General features: G+C 45.7%; 1 protein-coding gene across 1 annotated transcript in view; it reads left to right on the top strand.

The window, feature by feature from the left end:
• Positions 1-7,417: 7,417 nt before the first annotated feature.
• Positions 7,418-15,725, top strand: part of Rreb1 (ras responsive element binding protein 1) — a 178,313-nt gene continuing 170,005 nt past the window's right edge. Inside the window, exon 1 of the mRNA XM_052157469.1 lies at positions 7,418-7,550. The gene's annotated coding sequence lies outside the window, so the exon portion shown is untranslated. The remainder of the gene's footprint in view (positions 7,551-15,725) is intronic.

The raw sequence follows: 15,725 nt of genomic DNA, 5'->3' as shown, positions 1-15,725 counted from the left end.
CCAGCCATTCAGGAGATAGAAGCAAGAGAATCAGTGAAGTTCAGGAGTTTAGTTCCATCTAAAACTAATAATAAATATTTTAATTAAAAGAAAAAAACTATCCCCAAATATCTGAGTTCATGAAGTTGTTCTTGTCTGCACTTTCCTTCTCCTCTGTGTCCTTGAAAATCTCATGCATGTTCTAGTTTTTTCAGATCCCAATAATATATCACCAAATATTTATTGGATGATAGTGATCTTGCTTATAACCTCAATGGTATCTATACCTCAAATTAACTGTACTCATTGGATTGTCTTTGTGATAGTTTGATGATTTCCAGATGCAGATATGAATAGAAAGGGGGTGGAGACGCAGAAGACTCATTCAAACTAGAACCAGAACCTCAGCTACCACATGTGTTTTAAATATATTATCCATACAATTAAGAATACAGTATTATAAACCAGCTTCATAAATCTTAGGATAAAACCAATGACATAGCAATTCTTCCTAGCCACAAAGAGGTTCTTAATAATATAGATTCCATGATGATACACTTCAAATGTTCCTGAATATTAAAAAGCTTCCTAAAAAAACATGTTCCTTTCTGACATTTTCCTTCATATATATATATGTCATATAGATATATAGATATCTCCTTTCATGTATATATGGAATATATATATACACACACACACATATATATATATATATATATATATATATATATGTTCATTTTATTTTGGAGACATTTTTAAAAGGTGACTTTTAAAATACAAAATAAAGTTTAGATGTAATGACACACACCTTTATTCCCAGCACTCCATAGACAGATAAGCACCTTGATCTCAAGTTCAAGGTCATCCTGGACCTCATAGCAAGTTCCAGGATAGCCACAGCTATATACATATATATCATTTATACTCACTTTCTTCTTCTTCTTCTTTTTTTTTTTTTTTTTTTGATTTGGCTTTTTCGAGACAGGGTTTCTCTGTGCAGCCCTGGCTGTCCTGGAACTCACTCTGTAGACCAGGCTGGCATCAAACTCAGAAATCTGCCTGCCTCTGCCTCCCAGAGTGCTGGGATTACAGGCGTGTGCCACCACCTATACTCACTTTCTAACTCACCAAAAACAAAATCATTATTTTAGTAACAGACAACACAGCATTCCAGTGCAAATATTTTACTGTTTAAAGCCATTTGTTAAGTACTTTCAGTCACCTCTAGGTGAATTGTAGCACCTGATACAATGTAAATGCTATATAAAAAGCTGTTATACAGTATTGCTTATAAAACAAGGACTAGCAAAACTATCTCTGCATTTTTAGTACAGTCATGTTAACTTTGGGATATTTTCCATCCCAAGTTTGTTGAATTTGCTGACACGGAACACTAAGATATAGAAGGCTGACTTTAAAAAAAAAAAAGTCGAACATAAAATCAAACACATTGAAACAAAGAGGAGGCAGGGCAGTGGTGGTGCTCTCCTTAAATCCCAACACTTGGGAAGCAGAGAAAGGTGGATCTCTATGAGTTCAAGGCCAGCCTGATCTACAGAGTGAGTTCTAGGACAGCTACAGAGAGAAACAAAACCAAACCAAACAAAACAAAAAGACAGAAGGAAATGTCAAGGTTGTTTGGACTAACCTGCACATTCACTTTCCAGCATTTACATAGACATATAGGGAAGAATTTGTTCGGCTATACTGTAGAGTTAAATAGTGGCTAACTGAGATTAGCATCAAGACCTCTTGCCCTGCCCTGCTCTCTGTTCTCAGGGGCTGCCTTGGCTATAGGCAGTGAAGAGCGACACTTTGCAGTCTTCTTTCTACTGCTGTGTAGAGTGTGGGCCTATCTCAGTGACGGCAGGCGGGGATTGTTGGATTTGTGATAAAGTATTCCATGACTAAACCTTTATTTAAGGAAATATTCCTAAGAGGAACTGCAAGGGGATTTCAGCTCTGTGAGTTCCTTAAAACAGATAGATGGCACCTAGCAACTATATGTATGTATTTCCAGAGCATCTGATGCCTATTCCTGACCTCCATGGACTCATGGTGCCCCTATATCTATGCAGGCAAAATACTCATACCTGTGAAGTAATAAAATAAATATAAAACAAAACCCACCACCACCAACAACAGAAACCCTGCTACTGTCCTTCAGAGCTGAAGAGAGAGCTCAGTGGTTTTGGTGCACACCTTTAATTCCAGCACTCCAGAGGCCAGAGACAGAGGCAGGAGGATCTCTCTGAGTCTGAGGTCAGCCTGCTCTACATAGCTAGTTCCAGGACAGCCAGAGCTACACAGAGGAAACCCTGTCTTAAAAAACAAAAAAAAAAACAACAAAAAAACAAAACTAACCAAACAAAACAAAAAGTTGAAGTTAGAAGCTGATCAAGGTGATGTATGCCTGAGCTCCCAGCACACAGGTGGCAGGGGCAAGAGGGGAGCTACAAGCTCCAGGCTAGCCTAGTCTATACCCTGAGTTTCAGGATAGCCTGAACTACAAAATGAGTTGCTGTCTCAAAAAACGGGGGAAGGGAATGAAGTACAGGAGATGTTTAGTGAGTGAAGTGTCCGGATGACCAGCACGTGGGTTCAGACCAACACTTTGGGTGCGGCACAGACATAGGTAGATAGATCTCTGTGAGTTCAAGGCCACATAGGGCTACACAGTTAAGACCCTGCCTCAAAAATCAAAACAAATAAACAAAGTTAAGTGTAGTAGGTGTGTGCATCTCTAACTCCGGACGCTGAGGAGGTGTGGAGAAAGGTGTATTCCTGAAGCTTATTGGCCAGCTGGTTAGTGAGGGTTCCTGTCTCAGAACCTAAGACACTGGAGAGAGGCTGAAGAGGAAAGCCAATAATAGCTGCTGGTCTCCATATGTACGTGTACACACAAGTGCCTGTTTACACATGTGCACAGCACACACACACACACACACAATGTATAGCACATACCCACTCTTAGGAAGCAAAAGGGAAGAAAAGGCACATCTGATAGTTTTAAAAGGACATTTAGGGAATACTGATTACACCTTAGAGAGCATTAAGGAATTATTGTTACTGATTCAAATATTGGTGAGTTTGTGATTATATTTAAGATATGGCTCTTATGCGCTGGGTTTGATCTCCTGTGCTGTGTAAAAAGGAAGTTTTTGACAGGAGGAGCCAAACATCAACATCGCCCTGCCCTGTATAGTTTAAAGATAGCCCCGGCTACTTGAGACCCTGTCTTGAAAGATAAAAAACAAAGCATGTAGGAAGATGTACCTAGGATCTGGGCGGATAGTACACCATTGTATAAATGGCTTTGGGGGTACTCAAAGGGCAGGGGCTTGGACTTCAGCTAGTCAGGATGCCAAGGGGATCAAAGCTAGCACCTAGCTCTTGCCAGGAAAGCACTCTACTACTGAGCTACACACCGGCGCTCTTTTTACTTTTTATTTTAATACAGGATCTAAGGAGTGAAAAAAAAAAGCAGTTGACCTTGAGCTTGAGATCCTCCTGCCTCTGCATCCTGAAGAGTTGACGACATTAAAGACCTGTGCCAGGAGTCAACTTGCTATTAACCCTTTCCCCACCCCACCCCCACCCCGAGACTGGGTTTCTCGGTATAGCTCTGGCTGTCCTGGAACTCACTCTGTAGACCAGACTGGCCTCGACCTCAGAAATCCGCCTGCCTCTGCCTCCCAAGCTGGGATTAAAGGTGTGCACCATCACCGCCTGGCTCTTTCTCTCTCTCTCTCTCTCTCTCTCTCTCTCTCTCTCTCTCTCTCTCTCTCCCCTTCTATTCACTCACCACCAGTTTTACACTTGTTTCTAACAATTCTTTAGGGAAATTTTTGGACTCATGATATTTTTACTTACAATTTTTTTTTATAATGGTTTTAATGGAGCAATACACGTTCAGTAGAAGCAGTCCTTTGGGGACTGGTGAGATTCAGTAGGTGAAGGTGCCTGCCACTCGAGCCTAGTGACCTGAGCTCAATCTCCAGAACGCATGTAAAGAGGCAAGAATAAAGTTGTCCTCTGACCTAGGGCCTTTGTACCTTCTACACACACACACACACACACACACATGTGCGTGCTCACGCACACAACTGTAATCAAATTTTTATTTTAAAGAAACTGTTCTTTGAGTCAAGAGCGTTCCCTCAAATTTTCGATCTACAGTCCGGTCCTCTGATGGGGAAACAACCCAGACTGCATTTCACCATGCTGTCGATTTTGAATATGGTGTTCTAACTGTCGACATTCCTTCATGTGTACACAACAGCCATCAGTGAGTGTACTTTATCCTAAGATAGGCTTGGTGTTAAGTGACTCTGCCCGATCCTAGTCTAAGGCTTGTGATACCAGGTAGAGTTGGTGTGCAAAAGGCCTCTTTGAAGGACTGAAAAGATGGCTCACGGAACAAAGATGCCTGCTATGAGGGCTGAATGCCTGAGTTGAAGTTTGATCCCTTTCCACATGGTAGAGAGGACCGTCTCCTGAGAACTGGTCCTCAGACCTCCACCCCATTTTATTTTTTAAGATTTATTCATTGTATTATTTACATGTGTGAATGTTTTACCTACATGCATGTATGCGCATCATATGCGTGTCTGGTGGCCTCAGAGGTCAGAAGAGTGTGTCAGATCCCCTAGGACTAGAGCTATACAGATGGTTGTGAACCCAGGCCTCTGCAAAAGCAGCAAGCACTCCTAACTTCTAAGGAAACTCTTTAGCCCTCTCCCATATGCCTTTAATCCCAGCACTTGGGAGGCAGAGGTAGGTGGATCTCTGTGAGTTCCAGGACAGCCTGGTCTATACACTAAGTCCAGGACAGTTACAGATATTACACAGAGAAACCACGTCTCAAGAAAACAAAAACCAACCAAACGACAGCAGCAGCAACAACTGCTTTTTTTTCCACTTTCAATTTACAGTAGATTTATTGGGAACTAAGACATTGCCATCTGCAGATAGCTTAGTGCCAATCTTTTTATTGGATTCAGAAGATCAAACTGAGGCTTGAGGTAGGCTGGACAAGCATTCTACCATGAACCTGCATTCTTAGTTCAATAAGCCGGTCAAATTTAAATGAAGCATGTTTCTCACCTTTCCTAAGTTAAAATACAGCAAGAGGCAGTGAGGCGTTGATTCTATGGTTGAAATATATGGAATTCCTGACCTACCATAAACATTCACAGCTCCTAACAGACAACCCTGCTGATGGGAACTGAATGGGAGCAGGTCTTTGAATAGTTCTTCAAAATCTCATTTCCTTCCTACTTCTCTTTTATTATGACACTAAATTTATTTTTAATAATTCCTGATGCCACATAAGCATTTCTCTTCATTATGTTCAAATCTTGTAGGGGCCCAGAAGTGACAGTTCCTAAATGGATTATTAACCCTAAACAATAACACACATGTGCTCGCTCACACACACACACACACACACTTCTACATGCACACACACTCATACACATGTGTGCATGCTCACAAACACACACACTTATAACTGCGCACATGCATACACAAGCGTGTACACACTCATGAACACATACACATACATGCTCATGTGCACACAAGCTTGTATATACACACACAAACAGATGAAGGCCTTTTTTTTTTAACATCGTAAAAAGTACGCATTACAATTTCTGGGTGAGTTGCAGGTTCCTTCCAGCATTGAAGACTGACAGGTCTTGTGATAAAGCTGCTGTACTTACTTAATAACAAATAAACCGGATTTAAACTGCTTAACTCAGCATTTATCAAACTTCCTCATTTTATGGACCACTGGGAAGGAAAACCAGTGAAACAAAAACTTGATTCCAGGATGTCAGCAAATAGAAGACGGTAGAGATGTGCTGGTTAAAACTAAGATGTTAAAACTAGCACATCTGGAATGGATTAAGGTATAAATGACCTCGGACACTACCCACCCACCCTGCCAATGTCTCTTATGGCATACTGAGGATCTTTGAGACAACTCTGGAAAAACCACACTCTGGTCCCGGGCTTTCAAAATTATTTCCAGGGAAAAGTATATAAATATTTCCCAAATTGAGAATAATAATAAGAACTAAACATACGTGCGTGCGTGCGTGTGCGTGTGCGTGTGCGTGTGCGTGTGTGTGTGTGTGTGTGTGTGTGTGTGTGTGTGTGTGTCACACACAGGCACACAGGCTGGTCACCTTTTTGCAGTAGGAAATGAATTGGCTTTGCTGAGTTAAAGAGTAATTTCCAGGCATACATCGGAAGGAACTGTCCAGCTGGCCTGGATGAACATGCACATCTCTTTAAATTAAGATGGCATGTAATTAAACCATTCACCGTATTGACAAGCCTCTCCATGAAGTAGTTTACTTTCACTTGAAATGACCCTTTTGCTTCCGAAGATCTCCACACCCAGAGTGACTCAACTTCAGAACACCACCATTAAATCTCTAGCTTTACGGGCAATCGGCTGAGGCGTAAAGCGCCAGTTACTCTACAGTGAGTCAGATCAAGCCTGAGTGGCGGCTAAGCAGACTAGGAGGCCAACTTGGCTTCCAGGGCCTGGGTGTGGTTGATAGTTTGGGCTCTTCCGGTACCTTTGCTTGAGTGCAAAGATATGGTCCAGGCCTTCAATTTACACCCTTTTCCCACCAGGCTGGATCACCCCACCCCAACCTGGGGCGACCTCCCCTGGGGGCCTGACTTTTAGAACTTTAGGTATCATTCCAAGCTGGCCCAGGATCTCTGCACATCAGTGTAGCCACCTCAGACACTTCTGATTTCATCTTCCTTGAAGCACTTTCTTGGTTTTTCCAAGCTGTCTGGGCTGATGGTACTAGCGGGTGCCTCGTGCTGTCCTCTGGGCCCATAACAAGCTTCAGGTGACCAACGACCTCTAGGTCGGTCACCTTCGCAGCAGCCTCCGCCCAACAGACCGGACCACACCGCCTTCTTCTTCTTTGCCCCGGCCTGTCTCTAGAAGAGGTGGGCGTGGAGGGCGGCACAGATGGAGTCGGGTGGAGAACAACTTGTGCGAGCTGGGCCGCGCTTAACCTTAGCACTGGGTCAGACTGCAAGATGCTGGCTGCTGGGGACCGCCTCGCGCGATCCTCTCCCTAGTTATCCACCCCACACACTTGCACAGGCTTTGTCGCCATCCTTCCTCCCCCCCCCCCACCCCCCACCCCTTTCCTCCCTAGGAGCCCAGCAGCAGTCGCCTGGCGAGCGATGAGTACCGCGCGTTCTTCTCAAGGCCTCGCTGCGCGTAGGTGCTCCCTGTAATGTAACTACTACGATGAAGTTCTGTCATTTCCCTTGTCCCTTCTCCAGTAGCCCGCACCCCTCGACCCTGGCAACGCGCAGCCCCCGCCGGGGCCTGGCGACGCGGGGGAGGGGCGCGCGGCGCAGGCAAAGTTGCTGAGTTGCGGGGCAGGCTCAGAAGTTGCTGCTGCGAAGGCTGCTTCCCTCCCCCTTCCTGGACTCGGCCGCTTGGATCGCACACCCAGTGGTCATCGCCGGCTACCTGCCCTCGCCACTGCCCAGGCTGCATCCCCACCCCGCGCCCACGAGAAACCCAGGTTTCCAAAGCAGTCCGGCTGGGGGCGGGCGGTGGGCGCACCCCATCTCTGTGTTCTGCCTTGGGGGAGAAGGGGTGGGGGCGGGGTCCCCTCGACCCACGGGTCCCTGAGCCCCACGGAGGGAGGGAAGCGGGTGTGCAGAACCGGAGTCAGTGGGCGTTCCCACACCCTCTCGTTAAGGGTCTTTACCCGGGGCGACAAGGGGGCGGGAGGGGGGATGGGGAGGCGGGTGAAGAGGCTCGGCCTGGGACTGAAGTTGCCAACAGGTGCTCATGAGCTCATGTGACCCAGAGGAAGCACACGCAGGGGTAGAGGGTGAAGGGGGTGGGGAGAGGGCTTTCTCAGGGTTCCCCCGCAGTGACAGACATCCTGTGCGCCCTCCGGCCGTGGTCCAGGGCGTGCTCGCGGGTGGCTCCTCCGAGCGCGGGCGCCCTCGCGGCCTGCCCGGGAGTAGGAGAAAGAGGAGGGGGAGGGAAGGGATACGAAAGTGGGTCAGGAATGTGACTGGATGCACACCCCTCCCGTGGCCGCCCGAGGCAGCCTTGGAAAGCGAGCCATTTGCTGTTGTGCCTCCCCGGTAGTATAGGTGGACGGTTACCAGGGGATCCCGAGAGATGCGTTTCTCTGAGACCCATTGGGAAGAAAAACTTAGTTGCCTCAGTAACCGGGTTTGGCTCGGATGCAATGATGCAGTGAACGTTGTAGGTGAGCCTGGCTGTGGAGAAGGCTACAGTTGAGCTCTGGAGGCCAGAATGGAAAGCTGAGGAGGTGGGGCTCTGCTGTGTTTTGTGTTTGCTTTTTTTAACTGCCTCTGAGGACATCAGTTTACTGCAGTTCTTAGCAGTCGCTAAGCAGAGCAAAGGTTTGAAGTTGATACCCTCGAGTTGGAAGGAACAGGGGACAGTGACAGTTTTGCTTCTGGGGGGAGGCCTGAGAAACAAACATTAAAAACCCTTTATTTACGGGGGAAGGAGGAGGGAGGGGCTGGGAGTGGGGAGCGGTGTCCAGCCCTCCCCCTCAAAGCAGAAGAAGCTGTTGAGTTCCCTCCTGGGCCTTGGAGCAGCTCACACCCCAAGCACGTGATAAGGAAGGAGGAACTGAAGTTTGGAAGTGATGGGCTTTTGGGTTGAAGGCGGAGGAGACAAGAAAAAGGCAAGGGGGCGGGGCGGGGCGGGGCGGAGAAAGGCAAGCTGTACCTGCAGAAGGGAGACTTAATGTTAGTTGAATTTGTATCTCAGACTTGTCTTGAACACTTCCTGGTTTCTGTCCCATTTTCCTTCCATCTGGTTTTGCCCAGTGGACCAGAGTCGCAGGTGTAGGGCCTGGAGTGAGGAACCCATGTGCTGAGAAATCCAGAGTTAGGTAACCCAGGGGCTTCAGAATCAATGTAAAGTTCCCTCTTATGGCCGAAGAAGCCCACTTGGGTCGGGATGGATCTTGCTTTGTCTCCAAGGAGATGAAACCTGGGAAGGCGAGCCGGAAGTGAAGGACACAGGCCTGGGAGGTGAAGGAGGATCAGGAGTTCAAGATCATCCTTGGCTAAATAGTCGCTTTGAGACCACCCTGTCTCAAGAAGCAAAGACAAACAAACAAACTGGGAAAATTGTTATAAATTGAATCATATCCGAAATATGTAGAAGGAGGTCGATTAGTTTGTTGTGAACACTTTTGTAGAGATTTTATTCAAACAAAAAGTTTAATTTTGCCAGGCGATGGTAGTGCACACCTTTAATCCCAGCACTTGGGAGGCAGAGGCAGGTGGATTTCTGAGTCTGAGGCCAGCCTGGTCTACAGAGTGAGTTCCAGGACAGCCAGGGCTGTCCCTGTCTGGAAAAAAAAAAGTTTTCATTTTTCCCGGTTGGGGTGGGGAGTATAAGAAAGGGTTGAAGTAACCCTGGTTGGCCTAAAACTTTCCACATAGACCAGGCTAGCTCGTCCCTTGCAGCAATCTTCTTGGCTCTGCTTCCAAAGTTCTGAGATTACAGGAATATCACCAGGACACCCAGCTCTATTACTAATTTATATTAATGCTGGAGATTAAATCCAGGGTCTTGCAGATCTTAGCCCAGTCTGTCATTTAGCCATACTGCCAGCCCAAATTAGTATTAGTTTGTGTCTAGATGACCTTGGCAGTATTGTCTCGGGAGTAGAATGGCAATCCTGGAATAGCTGGCCACTATTCAAGTAAAAGGAAAATTCAACTAAAATTAATTGTATGCATATGAGTGTTTGTCTACATTTATGTATGTGTATCACATGTGTTCCTGAGACCTGAAGGAGTCAGAAGAGGGTGCCAGATGCCCTGGAACTGGAATAGTGGATGCATGTTAGCTGACAGGCCCATCCACATGGATTGAACTTGGGTCTTCTCAAAAGTGTGGCAAAGCCGGGCGGTGGTGGCGCACGCCTGTAGTCCCAGCACTCTGCGAGGCAGAGGCAGGCGGATTTCTGAGTTCGAGGCCAGCCTGGTCTACAGAGTGAGTTCCAGGACAGCCAGGACTATACAGAGAAACCCTGTCTCAAAAAAAAAAAAAAAAAAAAATCCAAAAAACAAAAAACAAAAAAAAAGTGTGGCAAGTCCTCCTAACTACTGAGCCATCTCTTCAGCCCAAGACTAGGTGTTGAAATCCTCACTTCAACATGCACACAGCATGTTTGCATAAGCTATAGAAGGGCTGTATTTTAGAATTACATATGGCAGACCTTCTTATAGTCTGTAGGAAAATTACAGTCATTTAAAAAAGGTTTCTGGGAACTTGAAAAAAGCACATAGAATGATTTCCACACAAGAGATAGTTTGCTTTTGAAAACTTGGTTCACAGCAGAATACTTTCCATTAAAAAAAAAAAGTAGAAACTTTAAGTAAAAGAAAGAATTAGCAATGGGAGTCAAAACATATTTTTCTTGCATGTCTCTGTGCTTGTGTGCACGTGTGGGTATGGGGTGCTCTCCTTCCCATGGGGATTCTAGGGATCAAACTCAGGTTATTGGCTTTAGTGGCAGGCACTTTCCCTGACTGAGTCATCTCAGTGGCCCAGATGGGTCTCAGACCTGTACTTAGGGGATTCTGCCTAAAGAAACCACTTATGCAGTTAGATGTGGTAGCACTCTGATGCCAGCACTTGGGAGGCAGAGGCAGGTGGATTTCTGAGTTCAAGGCAGCCTGGTCTACAGAGTGAGTTCCAGGACAGCCAGGGCTACACAGAGAAACCCTGTCTCAGGGAAAAAAGAAAAAAAGAAAGAAAGAAAGAAAGAAAGAAAGAAAGAAAGAAAGAAAGAAAGAAAGAAAGAAAGAAAGAAAGGAAGAAAGAAGAAAACTTAAATTAAAATTTAAAAAATAATAAAGTTGTCACCAGAACCCCATGGCACATGTCTCTACTCCCAACAAGTTTTCAGGCTGCCAGAACTACACAGTAAAATGGCTACCCTTGCCCGGGGGTGGGGGTGGGAGGGTGAATAGAAGTTTCCTATTCATTATATTAGATTTTCATGTATGTTATTGTGGATAATGTGCTAGGAGCAATTTGCTCACTGATACCTCAGTGTGTGTGTGTGTGTGTGTGTGTGTGTGTGTGTGTATGTGCATGTATATATATGTGTGTATACATATATATATTATATATGTTTATATTTACATACATACATACACACACACACACACACACATTGCTGTTGCTGTTACCTTTCAAGACAGTGTTTCTCTGTGGAGTCCTGAAACTCACTCTGTAGACCAGGCTGACCTCCAAGGCACACAGAGATCGTCTGCCTCTGCCTCCCAAGGGCTGGGATTTAAGACATGCACCATCACAAAATATGTTTTAAATGTGCACGTATCTGAACATCCGAGCTACCAGTGCTAGCTACATAACTGTGCTAAGCACTGTGGGAATGTTCCTAAAAGAGTCAATGCAATAAGGTCTCGTTGGGGATGACAGTTAGGTGGCAAATATGAGGATTTTAGTTGCCTGGGAGGTAAATATAAAGTCATCAGTAAACAAGGCAGGCTTAAGAAGAGGTGCCGGGTTCATATTCAGAATTCAGCAGTTGACAGAGAGGTAAAGTGAGATGTTTAAATATGTTTTGTTTTGTTTTTGGCTTTCATTTCTCTTAGAAGTTGACAGTGTACTTGCTTATTACTTCAATATTAAAAGGAAAGATATGATCTTTTTTAGGATGGTATTACCACCAGCCAGTGAATGGTGCTGGACAGTGGAATGGTGCTACCAGTGAGGGTGCTGAACAAAAATTATTACTGGAAATTCCAGAAGGGATAGAGAACACAGCAAGCTAGGTTGGGTGCGGGTAGGGCGCTGTGACATGCCAGGCCTAGGCTCGTCTCCTCAGAAGTGGCTGCAGAAGGTACCCGGAAGGGAGAAAGCCCACAGGCTTGGTTGCTCTAGGGTGCTGGGACTGGTCTTGTATGGTGGCTGACAGGTGGCAGCCACCAGGAAGTAGTTCAGAGGATGGTCTTATGACTGGGACTTGGGCTTTAAAGGATGGACATAATTTTTATAGCTAGCAAAGGAAAAAGCACTCCTCGTGTTCTAAGCCTGTGAGTCAGGAGCCTGGAAGATGGAGAGCACATCCCAAGAATCGGAATTGAGCAGCTTTGCTGGAAGAGATGGATCGGGTATGAAACTCATCCTTTCGGTGAAAAGATTAGGGCCAGACCAACTAGGGACAAGGAATGGCGGGGTCCTGGGACTTTGTCTGCACATGGTGAGTGATTATGAGAGGGATTTTTCCCCCTGAGACAGGGTTTCTCTGTGTAGCCCTGGCTGTCCTGGAACTCACTCCAGGCTGGCCTCGAACTCAGAAATCTGCCTGCCTCTGCCTCTCAAGTGCTGGGATTAAAGGCGTGCGCCACCACTGCCTGGCTACAAGAGGGTTTTAAGCAGGAAAAATACCTCAATTTGTGCTTGGTAGATACTGTTATTATTGAGGGTTTGTCCAACTCTGAATCAAACAAGTCCATTTTTTCCAATGGCTCAGATGACTGTTAGCAAGTTTTAGCAGTAAAATAAGATGCATGACCTGGTGACGGTAGCAGTGCTTGCCCTTGGAGCTCCCAAAGCAGGCAGTACTACACAGAGAAACTCTGCCTCAAAAAACAAAAGCAAGACATACATCTTTTTTTTTTTGACTCAATGATGCATACTTAATAGACTTCAGCACATTAAACATAACCAAATATGCAAAAGGAAATCCAAATAATTCTGTGTGCGACTCACTTTTTTATTCTATTCACGTTATTGCAGTGGTCTGGAGTGGGCCCTGATAGGTTGTAGATCAAAGTTAGGTTTGAAGGAGATCAGCCTTGGGTGGCAGTAGGAGTTTAAGGACCATGAGTGGTGATTGCAGGGACCCAAAGGGACAATGGAAATTACTTTTGTCAAAGGAAAAGGGAGCGAGGCTATAACTCACTGGTGTACTTGCTTAGAATATGCAAGACCCTTACATGCTCAAAATAATTTTTATAAAAATAAAAGAGGGGCTGGAGAAATGACTCCATGATTAAGAGTGCTTCCTGCTCTCAGAGGACCTGGGTATGGTTCCCAGCACCCATACTGGGTAGTATACAACTATGTGTAATTTGGGCCCAAGGGAAGCCGGGCAGTGGTGGCGCATGCCTGTAATCCCAGCACTCTGGGAGGCAGAGGCAGGCGGATTTCTGAGTTCGAGGCCAGCCTGGTTTACAGAGTGAGTTCCAGGACAGCCAGGGTTATACAGAGAAATCCTGTCTGGAAAAAAAACTAATCAAAAAAAAAAAAAAAATTTCGGCCCCAGGGGATCCGACACTCTTTTCTGGCCTCCAACAGGCAGCCCCGTCACCCCACCCCCTACACATACACACACACATATACACACCTAAATAATATTAAAACAGAAAATGACAGTCTTTTATAGAAGGTTAAGGGCAGTACTCAGAAGTCACGGTACCTGATGATGTACCTCCAGACGCTTTGAGTGATCAGATGGTCCACAGGAGGCCAACGTCCGAAACACACTGAAAAGTTCTTTTGAGAAAGTTGTGTTGGAGGTCATGTTAGAACCTGGGTATAAGTGGTTTAGGGGAATGGGTGACTCACAGGCCTGTGCATCACTCACTGGAAGTAATGTTGGGTCCCAGGTGTGACCGAGCACCTGAGTTAGAACCAGTTGGCAAAAGACCAGTGTTAGGGAGCGTTCTCAGTACAATCTGGAAAATCTCCCTCCTCATAGACCACAAATTAGTCATTTCTGGGACTTTTTTGCAGAGCCCAAATGATGGCTCAGCACTGTTCTAACCAAAGTGCTTTAGCTCAGTGGCTTCTAACCTGCCTCATCAGACTAAGGAGCCCCGCCCCTCCGTGCAGCATCAAATCATCCTGGGAACAGCAGTCCATATTTTCAGTAAGCCCTTTAGGGCATCCTGGTGTGGGCCCTTTGGCATAACGTTTGTCTTCATCAGTTTATGGGACAGCTGGAGACATCCCCAAGCTGCCTGCGACTCTCCTAAGAAGACCAAGAAAGTTCTAGCTTTCCATGCATTCTTGGCAAACTTGTCTTCTGGTTGGGGATTGAACGGACAGCCCTTGACAGACAGTACTCAGAGTTGTTTTTATCCCAGTGACCTGCTGCCTTCCAAATTTAGCAGTGGTCTGGAAGAGAGGATGGGATGTGTACCTCAAGCCCTCTGTCTGGCTGAGTTGGAAGGAGGTGGTGCTTCTGAGCCCTGTGTGGTGGGGAGTGACTCAGGCTGTGTACATGGAAACCGGTGGGGATGAGGCAATAACCCGGCCTGGGCAGACCACTTCCTGTACCTTGGATTCACAGACCTAGGGTGTGGCGACTGGCAGGATCCTCAGGAGTAGACTGTTTGGCTGACATCTCAAGGCCGCTCTGTCTGTCTAAGGTGAGGCGAGGCGAGCCACAGGTTGTCAGCCCACAAGGTCTACCGTCCTAAAGACAGATGCGTCGTCAGAAGTTTGGGCTAAGATTCTAAAATGGCAATGGCTATGGGTGTGAGAAATACCCCTCTACAGATGAGCCTATTTATTTCTTATTGTTACGAAAGAAATGTGCGTTCTATTGAACGCCAGTCAGACATCTTGTCACAGCTAACTTTGAGTCAGGCCAGTACCCATTATCCAACTACAAACTGATGGTTGGCTCCTCTTTTGTTCCTAAAGAGAACAGCTCGGGCGTCTACAGGATGGCATGCCTGGTGAGTGAACAGACGAAAGCTCCTGTTTAAAAGGGACAGTGAGGGTTATAAGTGGCAGAATCTTCACTCCACACTCCTCTCTGCTGTGTGCTGTGCTTTGCTGTCTGCACAAGAGTCCGAGTGCCCATGGAGGCTACAGCTCTCAGGCTCCCCGGAGCTGGAGTTACAGGTGGTTAGGGGCCGAATGGAACTCTGGTCCTCTGGGAGACCAGAAAGCACTCTTAACCAGTAATCGATCTCTCCAGCCCAATAGCACATTTTAAAATGCTAGACTGTTTTCATAATTACTTACTGTTTTCCCATAGCTGCAATTCATAATGCCCACAAAACTGATTTGAAGGCCAGAATTCCAACAGGTCAGCTTCAGGTCCAAACTGAACTTTTTGGTTTGTTTTTCTCCAAAAGGAGAAATGTCCTCCCTCGGCTGAGGCAGGTAGGGATAGGTATAGTTTATTTTATGGCTTTCCACCTAAATGTACAGCTGGATTTACGAAACTCGTGGAATTAGCTGATTTTACTCAAAACTGCTTTTTGTTTATCAGTCTTAAAGAGATGTGTTAAAACCAGTTTGGCAACTTTTTAAATCCAGCGTGTTAGAAGGCCCAGAGAAGAGAATTTTTTAAATAATATCAGTGTTAGAACTAAAGCAGAAGACTTCAAATAATATCCATGGTAGTCATGTTTCTAATTTAGGAGGACTCCTCTTTTTAAAGCCAGAGGTAGAATCAGCCATAGATTCTTTTTAATGATATCATCCAAATCAGGCATAGGTAATGTACGGAGTCACCAAGAACTTGGGCGATGTCTGGTGGAGATGAATGCCAGCATCTTGACATCCTCCCAGTCTTGGTCCCCCTTCACTCAAGTATGACTTAATAGAACTACTTTAGGAACAGATGTAGCATCTCTTTCTAACTCCTTCATACTATAATAGTGTAGAAACACAGAGCTGCAGATGAGACTCGTTC

The sequence above is a fragment of the Apodemus sylvaticus genome, chromosome 14, assembly GCF_947179515.1.
Source record: "Apodemus sylvaticus chromosome 14, mApoSyl1.1, whole genome shotgun sequence".
Classification (NCBI taxonomy): Eukaryota; Metazoa; Chordata; class Mammalia; order Rodentia; family Muridae; genus Apodemus; species Apodemus sylvaticus.
The sequence above is the reverse complement of the archived record's forward strand: the minus strand, read 5'-3'. Positions and strand labels throughout refer to the sequence as shown.